The 12,639-nt window shown below is 41.1% G+C and overlaps 1 protein-coding gene across 7 annotated transcripts in view; it reads left to right on the top strand.

Moving 5' to 3' along the window:
- The first annotated feature begins 129 nt into the window (after positions 1–129).
- The window catches only part of TRIP12 (thyroid hormone receptor interactor 12), a 71,770-nt gene continuing 59,260 nt past the window's right edge, over positions 130–12,639 (top strand). For 5 of the 7 annotated variants that reach the window (XM_088528539.1, XM_088528538.1, XM_088528537.1 and 2 more), the window contains exon 1: positions 130–349. The gene's annotated coding sequence lies outside the window, so the exon portion shown is untranslated. Of the gene's footprint in view, positions 350–1,288; positions 1,416–8,615; positions 8,634–12,639 lie in introns of those variants that run through there. The other 2 variants (XM_088528533.1, XM_088528534.1) reach the window with 2 other exon arrangements.

Here is a 12,639-nt window from a genome sequence, read left to right as displayed (position 1 = left end):
GGCGGAGGGATACCGCGCGCCGAGCGCCGGCACCGCCGAGCGCAGCGAGCGGGGCGAACGCGCCGCCGCCGCGGGGGCTCGCGAGGGGAGCGGCGGCGCGGGGCGGGCAGCGGGCGCTGCGCGGCCCAGGGTGGGTCGCGGGCGCCGCTCGGAGCCCCCGCCGCCGGGAGAAAGTAGTCCCCCCGGCCTCCCCCCCGCCCGCGCCGCTGGCAGGGGCTCGGCGGCGGAGGCGGCGGCGGACGGCGCGCTCGGTGCTGCGGCTTCAGCTGATAATTGAAGGGAAGAGAGGCGGCCGTGCCGGGCGGAGGGAGCGCAGAGCGTCTGCGGAGGCCGCACCGGGACAAACTAGGTAGCAAGGCCCTCCGGCCGCTCGCGGGGGGCGGCCGCGGGCCCGGCCCGGGTGCCAGCGCGGAGCTGGGCCTGGGCAGGAGGCAGCGCCATCCTGGGCATTGTTGGGGTGGGGAGCGCAGCGGAGGGGGCGATATGGCCCGGTGGGCACCGAGCGCGCTGCGGGGCAGCCCCGGCCCTCCCCACTCCCCTCCACCAGGCCCGGGGAGCGCGGCCTGTCCCAGCCGGCCCTGCTCCCTGCCTCGCCGGGGCCTGGCGGCTGTCGATACAAAAGGGCAGCGTCAGTGTTGACACCACCGTGCGCTGCGTGCGCCCTCCCCGTGCCTCGGCCTTGCTCCTCACGGCCTCTCTATTTCCCCTTTCTTCCTTTTCTCTCTTTTTTTTTTTTTTGTTTGTTTTGTTTTAGGGAGCTATCAAATATCTCAAAGGGGAAAAAATAAAAGCAGCTTCTCTTTTCTCCCTTCTCTTCCCCAGCTCGGTGAAAATGCTAAATAATGGGCCGGCCTCCATGTTTTACAAGCTTTTCCTCCTGGGTGCGTGGGGGAGGGAGGCTTCGGGTAGGGCCGGGGGCGCCCGCGGGGTCGGGCCCGGCGCCGCGGGCCCAGGAGGGGGCAGTTCCCGCACATAATGCGTTTCGGTGCCGTTTTTTGTCGCTTTGACCAAGAAACGAGTTTCCTGGCTTGCATAATGCGCAGGCCGCGCTCCCCCTCGCCGTGCTCTTCCTTCTCTTCCTCCACCGCCCCCTCCGCGGGGCGCCCCGCTCTGCCTGTCCGGCCGAGTCGCGAGCTCGGCGGGGCCCCGGCCCTGCTCTAGGCCCGTCTTCCTGCTGCCCAACTTTTTATTGTTCCCCTGGCCGAGGCGAGCGGCGGCGCCGCGGCCCGGGCCTTGGGCGAGGGCGGCCGGGGGAGCAGGGGGGAGCGGGGGCCGTGTGTGGGCTTCGGGGGCGAGCAGCGGCGGGCGGAACAAAGGTCCTGGGCGCCCGGGAGAGGCCTGCGAGCGCGGCCGCCGTGTGTCGCATTTATGCTCCGGCCGCAGACGGGCCTTGGGCTCCGGCCTAAATTTATTCTGTAAGTCTGGCGTGCGACTTGGAAACATTTTTAGAGAGCGCTCAGCTTGTTTTCGTGGTGGTTTTATTATGCGGAGCAATCTGGTAATTGCTTCGATTCGGTGCTTTTTTTCCTTTTTTGCCTCTTTCCTCCAGAGGGCTGGTCTGTGTTCCTTCTCTCGGTGTTGCTCACCAGGAGTAATGTTGATTCAGGGCTCTGACGCCATAACGCACAACTTTATTCAGACAGGATGTCTTCTACAGCCTGTGTATTATATATGATCGGTATTGGCCTTCGTGGTGCTTGAAAGAGTGAAAGAAAAAGAGGAGTTGAATAGTTCATCTGGCAAATATGAACACCTTCATCTTTCATAATGCAAAGAAAGAGGAATTGTAATTGCAATTACAGTAGTTTAAACTGTTTTTACCATTCATGGTGAAACTGCCACTGTAGATAGGCTTTCTTTTTAAGACTTCAAACACTAGGAAGTACTGCTGTGATTTTTTTTTAATAATCTGATATATCCCTTTTCCAGTTCTCTTTGTGCCCTTCCTTTCCCCTCCCCCAAAAGAAAAAGTCTAAGGGTTCTAGCTATAGTTTTTCTCCTCCCACTCTGTTTTGTTTTGTTTTGTTTTTTTGTTGTTGTTTTTAAATGTGCTCGGAGAACAGATATTTTAATTCTATTCCAACAGGTTTATGGATTTTTTTTTTTTGCTTTGTGTGCTTTTTGTTGTTGTTGTGTTGTTTTTGTTTAAGCTGAGAGTAAAATGCAGAAGCATAAGAAACATGAAAGCAGTATTGGAAGCATTTAATTAAATAACCATATAACTTTTTAGGTACTACAAGAGATTAAATATCTATGAAAACATTAGCAGTATTTCAGTTTTTTGCAGCTAATATTTTAACATTTAATGTTACATTTGAACCAAGTAATTTAAAATCAATGTTCTAGTGAATAAATAATCTGCAGATAATACTGTAAATAACTGTTAGTCAACATCTTTCAGAAGCCTACATGTTTTCTACTTGTGTAACTGCTTCACATTCCTAAAAACATAGTTGGTTGTGAGTGGCTGAGTTGCATATACGCTAATTATGATCTTAAAATGGAAGGGTTTTTTTTTTTTGACATGTAAATTGTTCAGTGTTTCCTTTTGTTGTGCTAGGAGTCTTAGGTTGCCTGCTGCTTCACTCCTAGGGTCTGTATGAAAAATTGGAAGTAGCAAATTTGTGTTGACAAATTCCTCAAGACTGCATGTTCTCCAGGCTCCACATGGCTCATATACAGGAGTCTAAACTGGTTTTGGCTGTTAGTAAGGAAGGAAAAAAAATTGTAGGTCATGCTCAATGTGGCATTACTATTTATTAATAGAGCAGGTCTACTTCGGGAAGAGTGCTGACCTGTTGAGTAACAGCTTAGGAAAATGGGGCCTTTTGATGTTCTGCAAAAGTTCTCCTGGCCCAAGTGACCACTGGGAAAACAACCTGTACCCTTCTGGTAAATGGACAGAAGGGTGCCATTTTCAATAAGGAACCAGGCACAAGATTTTTTTTTCCCCCCCTTTTTTTTTTTTCTTTGCATATTACATTTGGACTATTTGTCTTCAAATTCTGAATGCTAATATTCTAGAAGAAAAATTTGGAGCGAAAAGGCTTTCATAAAATCATTCTAAAATTGATACCCAAAGCTATCGGCCAGAGGAGAGGAATTGGAGGCCCTCTTTCCTACTGTAGCATTTCACTTAAAACCTGACAAGAATGACTTTAGTTTCATGAATGAAGCCATCAAATATGTTCACATAAGTCCTTATATTACTTGTAAGTACAATTATTTACTTTGAGACAATCCAGTAAGATAATCTGACTAAAATTCCTTTTGTTTCTAAGCAATGAAACTGGAGCATGGCTAGAAATGTTATTGTCTGACTATCCTGCATTTTATGATTTAATTCGCAGTGCAAATGAATCTCAGAACTATCTGTAAGTTACCTCTGTATTGATAGGCCATGCCAGCATCTTCTGTCTCCATAATTAATACACACTGTCTAGAACATTTCTGTTTATTGGTCTGTCGTCTTCCATGCAGAGACTGTGGATTACTGTGACAATATATAAACAAATCCCAAAGCTGCCAGATGTGGTGTTCTATCCAGGGATCAAAAACTTAGACCCAAGGTGTTTCTGGGGGCTCTTCCGTCAGTCTGTTGGAAGGCTCATACACTGTTTCTCACCTGTGAAATTAGCAACCCTTCTTATAAGGCACTTGGTAGACTTCAACTGTAACTGTCCCATTTCAGTACAATCAGTAAAAACAGTGATACTTCTTGTTAATAGGATAACTGATTATCTTTGGAGGTCTGTGTTTGTTTTGTTTTGTTTTTCCCTCCTTCTGTAATATTTTCTCTGGACTTAAGTTTGCTTTAAAATATTGCCGTTTATAGAACAATTCGTTGAGGATTTTCATAGTGAGATTTTAATTGAGCAAATGTGGCTGCTAATTGGAAAACAGTCATATTAGTTTTCTTGCTTTTTTTTTTTTCTTCCTGATAATTTTTCTAATTTACATGGAATACGGTGTTTAAGTAGCAAAACTATCTTCACACTTCTGGCTAGTGATCAAGCATCTGTGATAAAATGCTTGTACATAGCTTTTTTTTTTTTTTCTCTCTTTAGCAAGATGACTGAATTTAAAACATAAATTCAGCAGCCTTCTGTAAATAGAAAACTTCTAGTTATACATGATATGATGTGCACAATAAACATGAAGGATCAAGTCAACTAGCTTCTTTACTTTTTAGATGCTTATGACCATTGCTTTAGCATGAAGGTTAGTTTTGAGGGGCAGTTATCCTCATCCTGTCATATGATGAGCGTTTCCTCATGAACGTGGTAGAATCTAACTATGTAAAACTGCAGTTCTATTCTCCTTTAATTCTGTCTGGCAGCCAGGCTTCTAGCACACATAACCAATCTGTTCGCTCTCACGGTCTATAATAAGGCTTGTCTTGCAGTGTACTGACTGTTGCTAGTCTTACTTGACTCACAAGCATAGTCAGTACAAGTATGGCTGAAAACTGCAGTTTATAAGAATAATAGATTGCCTGCTTTGAAGTGATTTAGCAAGGAAAAATTGGAGAAGTGAAGTGTGTACACTGGGGAGGGGAAAGTATTAATTGTAGTGACTTAATACTACATTAGTAGTATTGAATGCTACATTAGTAGTAAACTTGAATTTAAAGAGTGTGAGGGGTACTAACAGTGATATTTCAAGCCATAGTCATTTTCATTTGGTCCCAAACCTCTGTCTCGATTCATAAAATTAGTGTACAAAGAACCTCTAGAGGTCATATGGTCCAGCTCCCCACCTCACTCTTCCTTTTGAATGAATAATCTAAATAGTTGTTCATTGATCATTGAGCTTATTTAAAAACAAACAAACAAAAAAAAACTTGGAGGATAGAAAAGGAAAGGGAAGAGAAACAAAAGAAACAACAGAAAAAATCTTACCAAGGTGGATGTGGGGAGAGAGTTAGAAGGATTCTATAATGTGTGGCACTACAAGCACTCTCTTGACGGGGCGGGCAAAAAATCACACGTTTCTTAATGTTTTCTGAATGGGTTGGACTGCCCCCCCCCCCTTTTTTTTTTTTTTTTTTTTTTTTTTTTTTTTTTTAAGGTGTCCACTGCAAAGCAGTGTGCATGATGAACTGCAAAAAAATGATCATCTTAAAAGGAATGAAAGAGTCTGAGTCATCTGCTGGAATGTGAACCTTGAGTTGTAGAGAGCAATTCGGTGTTTCAAAATGGAAACTGAGGTCCCTGATACGTGTTGAACAAGAAAGATGTACAATTTTTTTTCTCTCTCTTCCCCTGAAAAGTGAAAATGTTTCATGTGCATTCTGTTTCCAAATTAACTTGTTACTGATAATAATTACGCTTACTTATGTAGATGCAAAACAATAAAATAATGTACAGAAGGGTAACTATTCGGTAGCCTTTGTAAAGGTGGAAATGAAAGGATATAAATATGTTCTCTCCATTTTCTCTTGTGCATGCATGGTTTGGGGGCAGAGGTGTTAGAAAGTTTTCAGGAGCCAGTCCAGTCATCAGGCAGCCACTAGGCTCCTAATACTATCAGTATGGAGTTCCTTCAGACTTGTGACTGTTGACTATTGTGAATTCAATGCTTTTTTGAAACATGGTTATTATCAATCATTGTTAATACAGAGCAGTAACTGTAATGGAGAATTTATTTATGTAGGGATAGTTTTTAAAAGGAAATAAATTAGGGAAAAAATAGGCCTTGGGACAGACCGCCATGGGTCATCTAATACATACTTATGCCTCAATGCAACTAGGTTTACATTTAGTTTAAAAGGGCATCTGTGCTTCCTTGCTTCCCTTTTCTGTCTCTGTGTTGAACTTCTGTCTTCTTGCTTCACTGTAAGCTTGTTACGGCTTTTTTTTATCCTCTCTGGATAAGAGAGGCGATCTCTGTGCCATAGGGTTTTATGTTTGAAGACAGTGCTGTGTATCATCCCTTAATCTAAGTTTGTTCGAATGTTTAAGAAAGATTGAGCACAGGTGAGTAAATGTAGGAATGAAAACAAATGCATGCATATGCAGAATCTTCCAAGTTGAAAATAAAGACTCTTAGGAAGAATATGTGTCTTGTGTTGAGACCAAATAAAAGGCGAGGATTGTTTAAAGCATAATACCATAGTAGCTCTTGTGTTGGCAGACTAAAAATTACACAATTAATGGACTTGCATTAAATACTCTTAATGCTGGAAAAAATAATTGAGTTATAAAAAACATCTGTTTAGTAAGGATACCTCCTTTTACATCATACTTTTACAGAACATCAGTCTGTGGTGAAAGTCCTATTTTTTGACAAAATAATGCAGTAAGGCACAGTTAACATTGGGCTAGAAGATGTTATCTTATCCATGTTGATAATGTTCCATTACTTAATGTCAAACCCTTTATCTCACTTCTTTATTCAGTATAAAGAGTCCCTCCCTGGTCTTAAGAAATGATGTGCATGTAAATACACCTTCTCAACACAGGTGAAATGTGACTATATGCATGTACAAAGGAACTAATGGAAAAAGTCACTTAAGGTACATGTTAGTATGCTGACTACAAATACAGAACTCAGCCTTACAGAGTAAATGCTCTCTTCCTATTTATTCTTAGGATATAATATGCCTATTGTAATTAAGCTACTGAATATGAACTATATTTTCTCATTAAAACTTCGTTTGTACCTTGCAGAACTTTAGGGTATAATAGCTAGATGAACTCATCCATCATTTTAAAAAAAAAAAAAAAAAAAAAAAAGCCAACTTGATTGAGAGCATTGGGACAGTTGTAATCCCCATGAATTTTTTTTGTTTTTTTTTTTTTTCTTTTCAGTGAAAATTGTCCGAAGAGAGCCGGCATGGCAAGGTAGCTAGATTTGTGTTATTTAATACCAGTAAGCAAAATAAATTCAGTCAGTCAAGTAATGGAACGGGCACAAGTACCAGCAGTCTACATTAGAGTGCAGGTTGATTTGAAGCTAAGTAAAACACTTCTGGAGGGGGCACCTAATCAACCAAATCTCATGTAAAGGATTTGATGGAAGCTGCATAATTTCGGGGAAGCATTAAGCCAGGATTCAGAGTGAATGGGGGGAAAAATGATACTTGAAAATAGCTACGCTCTTTATGTATACTGTGTGTGTGTGTGTGTTTCATAGGGATATGTTGCTGCATCTTACTCTAATATCCCACCTGTTTTTGTTTCTACGATAAAACAGCAGCAGTAAGAAGGCAGACTTGAACTGTGATTTAAGATGATGTGTATGAGTTCAAAAAGTTGATTTGTTTTTCTTGACTCTGTTGCAAGAAGCTTGGCAGAAGAGTAAATATATTTCTTTGCCAAAAATAGGATAGCTAGTGTGCTTTTTTCCAGATTTTTTATATGACATCTTCTAAGCTAATATATTGCTGCACGCACCCAATTTCTCATTTACCTCAAGTATTTCTAGATGTGCAATTGGATGTGGTTGTTAGCTGTGTTTTATTCTATGCTCTTAGCAAGGAGACTTGAGCTCAGAACTCATCACCAGTTTTTCTCTTGAATTGGAAGAAACTTTTTAAGAAAACTGCAGTTGCATGAACATAATCTATAAATTTTGATACTTTTTGAGAAATTGAGCTTAGCTTTCACAGGTTAACTGGGAAAGGTGAATTTTGTGGAATTAAATGTGTGAAGGAACAGCACTGCCTTTCATTAATGTTTCAGTACTCAAACAGTGTAGTCAAAGTAGCCAGGCTATTGATCTTGTGTGTTGCATAGAGGTTCTTGATCAGCTACTGAAGCTGAGCTGGAGCCCATGCAGAAGCGGCGCTTGTGATTCTGGCTCCATTGTGCCGTATGCAGATGAATTCAAGTAAGGTAGAACCCGAGAGTTGGGCGCTTGGAAACTTGAGGTCAGTAGTACCTGGTTTTAGTAACCAGTTAATTTTTGAAAGAACATTTAAAATTTGTGTAAAGTCAAAATGCTAGGTACCCTCTTAAAGTAGAGGTTAGACTCTGCTTAAAAAGTGACAAGTTCAGTAATCTCAAAATGTTGCTCTTGAAATAACAAACATTTGAACACTTGTTGCTACTCTTGATTGCTTGCAGACATTATCCAGAGTAAATTGTATTGTCTGTGTGCATAAGGTTTGTGGTGGTGCTTTTTCTTTTGTTTCTTTTGTTTGTTTTTGGTTTTTTTCTCCCCTGTGACAAATCTAGCCAAAAGCTGTTGAAACTATTCTTGGGGTTTAAATAAAGTTGATTTCTACTGGGTAAATGGACCCAATGGAGTAAGTGCAACAGTGTACTTACAACAGTGTACTTACACTGCCTATTTCTCAAAATTATTTACTTTGCATATTCGGGGAAGTCTGGCAATCTGTCACTTTGAAGGTAGATGAGATCTAAAATCTATGTACTTGCTTGCTGGTGGTACCTGTAATGTCTCCAGGACCACTTTGTCAATCCCCTAGGCCTGTTCTTAGCTGTCAGCTAAGTCAGCCCTAAACTAGAGTTTCCTTTTTCTATTTGCTTGCAGTATCTATTTGCTTGTTGCTGTATTCTACGGCTGCATAAAATTATTAGAAACCGCATTGAATTCTACCAGTATTGATAGTGCAATCAGTTTTGATCTTGTTTTAGTGATATTGGAGTAAAAACCTAAAATCAGAGGTAAGCTAAGTGGATTGCTGTGCATCACAGAATTACTTAATGTATCTTTTGTGGTAGTTTTAGTGTGAAGGTGTTTCTCCTGAATGAAGAAATGGTTTCTTCCTTGGAGATTTTTGGTTTTACATATTGTCCTTCAACAAAAAACTTATGCTCTTGGAAAGGTCAGCTCGAGGAGCTGACAAATCAAGAACTAGATAATGGATCATATTGTTAGTTGATTGAACAACAGAATTAACTTTTTATCTTTCTCTGTTCTGTAACCCTTTCTTAGATATTGGTTGTCTTCTGTGTTTGCGAGTAACATGATTACAAAAGGACCCTTATTTTTCATGGTGCTGCTGTATGTATTTTCTGGTAGTTCTGCATGGAGCTCTTGCCAAAAAAGTGAGTCGCTGCCTTGGTTTTCTGAATGTATAGACTTCTGGCACTCTTCTGCCCCCCTCCCCCTTCTTCCCTAGTTGAGAGATATCAGACCTGAACATATGGACACTGAGTGACACACCAACAGAAGGATCAAGCTGGATAAACAACCTCTGCAGAGGTTGACCCTGTCCAAAGCTATTCCTTTTTTTTTTTTTTTTCTCCCCTCCCCTCCTCTCACTTGGAAGTCACTGTTTATTACAATAATCTGCTATGAGAAGAGTATGTTTCCCCTTCTCTTTCCTTTCTCCCCCCTTCCTTTTTTCTTTTCTTTTTTTTTTTTTTAACCGCCCCCCCAGCAGAAGGTTGGGATGCATTTTCTTTACTTAGTTCTACTTTGCTAGTTTGTGCCAGCAGCCCATGCTGTAGTACCATGAGGCAGGATAAGGAGGTCTCATTGCAACTGCAGACACTGTACACTTGCTTCTTTACAGTGTCATCTGTGCTTTCTTTTCCCCTCTTAGAAACAATGGGCAAATTGATAATGAGTGGTGTTCTAGTCACTTCCTCAGTGAGGAAGCTAGGCTCTGGAACGGGAGGCCCTGGAGTACTCCTTGTGCCTGAGTGTCTTGCTCCTGAACAAACTGTCTCTCCTCTCCATTGGTTAGGCTATTAGAGCAACAATATGTAATACCATTGTAATACAGTAATGTAAAACAGAATGTAATACAGTTAGGTATCTGTGGGTGATAAAGTACTCTTATGTAGGAATAAGCTTTATAAGAGACCTCATGGTTGAAAGTGCAATCCACTGATACTATTGGTACATCACCTAAATATATAATTTATTTGCAACCACCCAAGAAGCAGTAAAATGTGGTTGTGCTTTTTAATTCTCTACCCTCTTCCCCCTCCTTGTTTGTTCTACACTGTTCCTGGAGGACTTTGGGCATGCCACTTCCTGGATTTTAGGATAATCTAATTTCCATATTGAATGTTTTTCATATATACATTGTTATAACCTGCTTATTTTCCAATGCTAATTTCTTATTTTAAGTAACTTTCTTTATCTTCTGGTGTTTTACCCTTGGAGCTTGCAGAAAGTATGTATATTCCCTTAACCTTCATGTTGCCACACTAAATAAGATAGGCTTTGTTAGTCGCCACCTTTAATAGCATTCTGGAGGAATTACCAGTGGAATGAATCTCTTTCGAGCAAGGCCAACTGTGACAGGATATGGTATTCCAGTTGAATATTCCGGAGAGGGTCTGAGCAGTCTACTTGGTTACTCCCTGCATCCAGCACTTCTCACCCTCATCCCATAAGGCAGCTGCACACACAGTCACTATCAGTTGTTTCGACTGACAGGGTCATGGCTTAGAGCAAGTATCACTGATTTTAATACCCAGTTCTAAGGTTTCTAATTGTTTTGCTTAACTGTATTTTGGTGCATTTCAAGTTTTTTATTAGGATGATTTACTGTTCCCTCTTTGTATGATCCATAATTATTTGAGGGGGAGGGAAGGGAGGAAGCCTGTAAGTCCTTATAGTTTTGGAGGGAAGCTGATAAGAGTTTCAAGGGAACAGCACTCACTTTTAGATGACCTTTGTCACCTGCGTAGTTACTTGGAAATAAGACCATAACTGTAAAACTTCCATCTTACTTCATAGTTGCCTTCTATGGCTAATAGAATGGTTCATCCTTATACATACTTCCAGCTAAACTTGGGTGATGATGTGTTCTGTTTGTGTGCTACTTAATGGCAATTGCTTGTTTAAATAGTTTTTGTTCTGTTGAATTCAAAACAAAGTATTGGATGACCTGTCTTCCATTAGCCTGGCAATAGTCAGCATCACGCATCCCAAGTTCAACCTTCAAAAAAATCTTTTCACTGAAAGAATCTGCTGATGTCCTGTGAATATTGAATTCGAACAACTCAATTCTGTAGCAAATCTAAGATGACTGTCTGCCTTAAAGTATTACAAATGTTTTAGCACCCATAACTTTCAGAAACTGCCATTTTCAACTGGCTTTTGCTGCGCTGGGCCTCCAACCTCAGTAGCTGCATGTGAATATTAATTTCAGCTATACCTGAAAGACGAAATTACTTTAGGCAACAATCTTGTTGGTTGCTGTAGGTTATCTGCTGCACTACAGACTGCTTTGAAACTTGCCAAGGTGCAAGTCTGCAGTTGTTTAATAGTCTTTGTCAAAGCATATTTACAGTCTTTTGTTAAACTCTAGTTAAGTATGGATGACTATCTATAGACATTTCAGAGAGTAAGCGAATATGATTTCATTGCACTACTAACACAGTGAAGGAGGAAAGGCTGTCCTGTGAAAGGTGTACATAAGAGTTTAATATTAAATCTGAATTGCTTGCTACAGGAGAGAGCTTATTTCTGGAAATATTCTCAGTAATGGACTTTTTCTTAAATAGTTGTGCTATTAAGATACCTTGTTGGCAGCAAAGATATAGTTAAGAGGAAGAGAAAAATCAAAAGAATGTATAAGCGTTTGTTATATAGGCAGTTTTTGCATCACTGACTCTGTGTTGTTATAGATGTTATAGCTATACCATTAACACTGCTACCTCCCACAGGGGTCTCATATGTTTAATTCCATAAGGGAAAGTGTCCTAAAGCTGTTAACCCAGCACACTTCAGCTTTGAACAGCAAAGGCCTGGGAATTCAAGGATCGAGTTTAGGTTGACTCATTAATCCTCATCTGTAAAATCACCGAGTGTGACATGGATGCGAACTGCTGTATTTCTCCTGTTTCTCAGAGAGCTGGTCTGAGATATAGCTGAGTTTGAAGAGGTATACAACATAATAAATCAAGAATAGGGGTTGGACTTGCTTAAAAAGTAGGCTATAAAAGAATCTGATCTTCCTGTTGGCAGTAAAGTGAGGAGTTGAAGTGTAGGTATCTACACTTAGCTTTTTTTTTTTAACCTGTGGCAGCTAGAAGCGGAAGCCCAACATATAGTAGAATATTACTTAAACATCTTAATCATCTAAATTTAGTCAGTCAAGATGCATCCAAAATCAAGGTAGTCTGTTGTTTCCTAATGATATTCTAGGTTACACCAGCAAACTGCTAGTCAGACCTTACTCAGTATATATTTGCTGTGTGATTTTAATGTGTGTGTGGTGTTCCTCCCTCCCACTCCCCAACACACGCACAGGAGAGGGGCTAGTTGGCCAGCTTTGAGGTAGGAAAACTTGTAAAATACATATTTGTGACCAGCTACCAAATGAGTTGCTTTTTTTTCTCTATACCTTCCTAGACTGGAACAGGATTTTGTCCTAGCATCGCTGCCTTCCTTTTGGCTTCAGTAGGATGGGTGATGCTCTGGTTAGAGTGTTAGAGTAGGAGTTTATCCCCAAAAATATTTGTAGTGGGAGAACAGAGGAGAACTGATCCCATTTCAGGTTGCTTTAGCAGAATCTGAAAGCTATTTTAGATGAGGGTTGCTGATAGCTCCAAGTGCCAGGTTCTAAATTATCTATAGAACTTAGTCAAAATGTAAATGACCGTACAACTCCTGAAGTTTGATATGCTGAATGGTAACATCAAAATGGTCTGCACAGGCATTAGGGTGAAACCTTCAATTGTACCATGTCCCTACACTTTCAAAAGT

Source organism: Tinamus guttatus, unplaced genomic scaffold (genome assembly GCF_059628265.1).
Source record: "Tinamus guttatus ecotype Peru unplaced genomic scaffold, ASM5962826v1 Tinamus_guttatus_pri_ptg000311l, whole genome shotgun sequence".
In the NCBI taxonomy this organism is placed as follows: domain Eukaryota; kingdom Metazoa; phylum Chordata; class Aves; order Tinamiformes; family Tinamidae; genus Tinamus; species Tinamus guttatus.
This window is presented reverse-complemented; position numbering and strand designations above follow the sequence as displayed.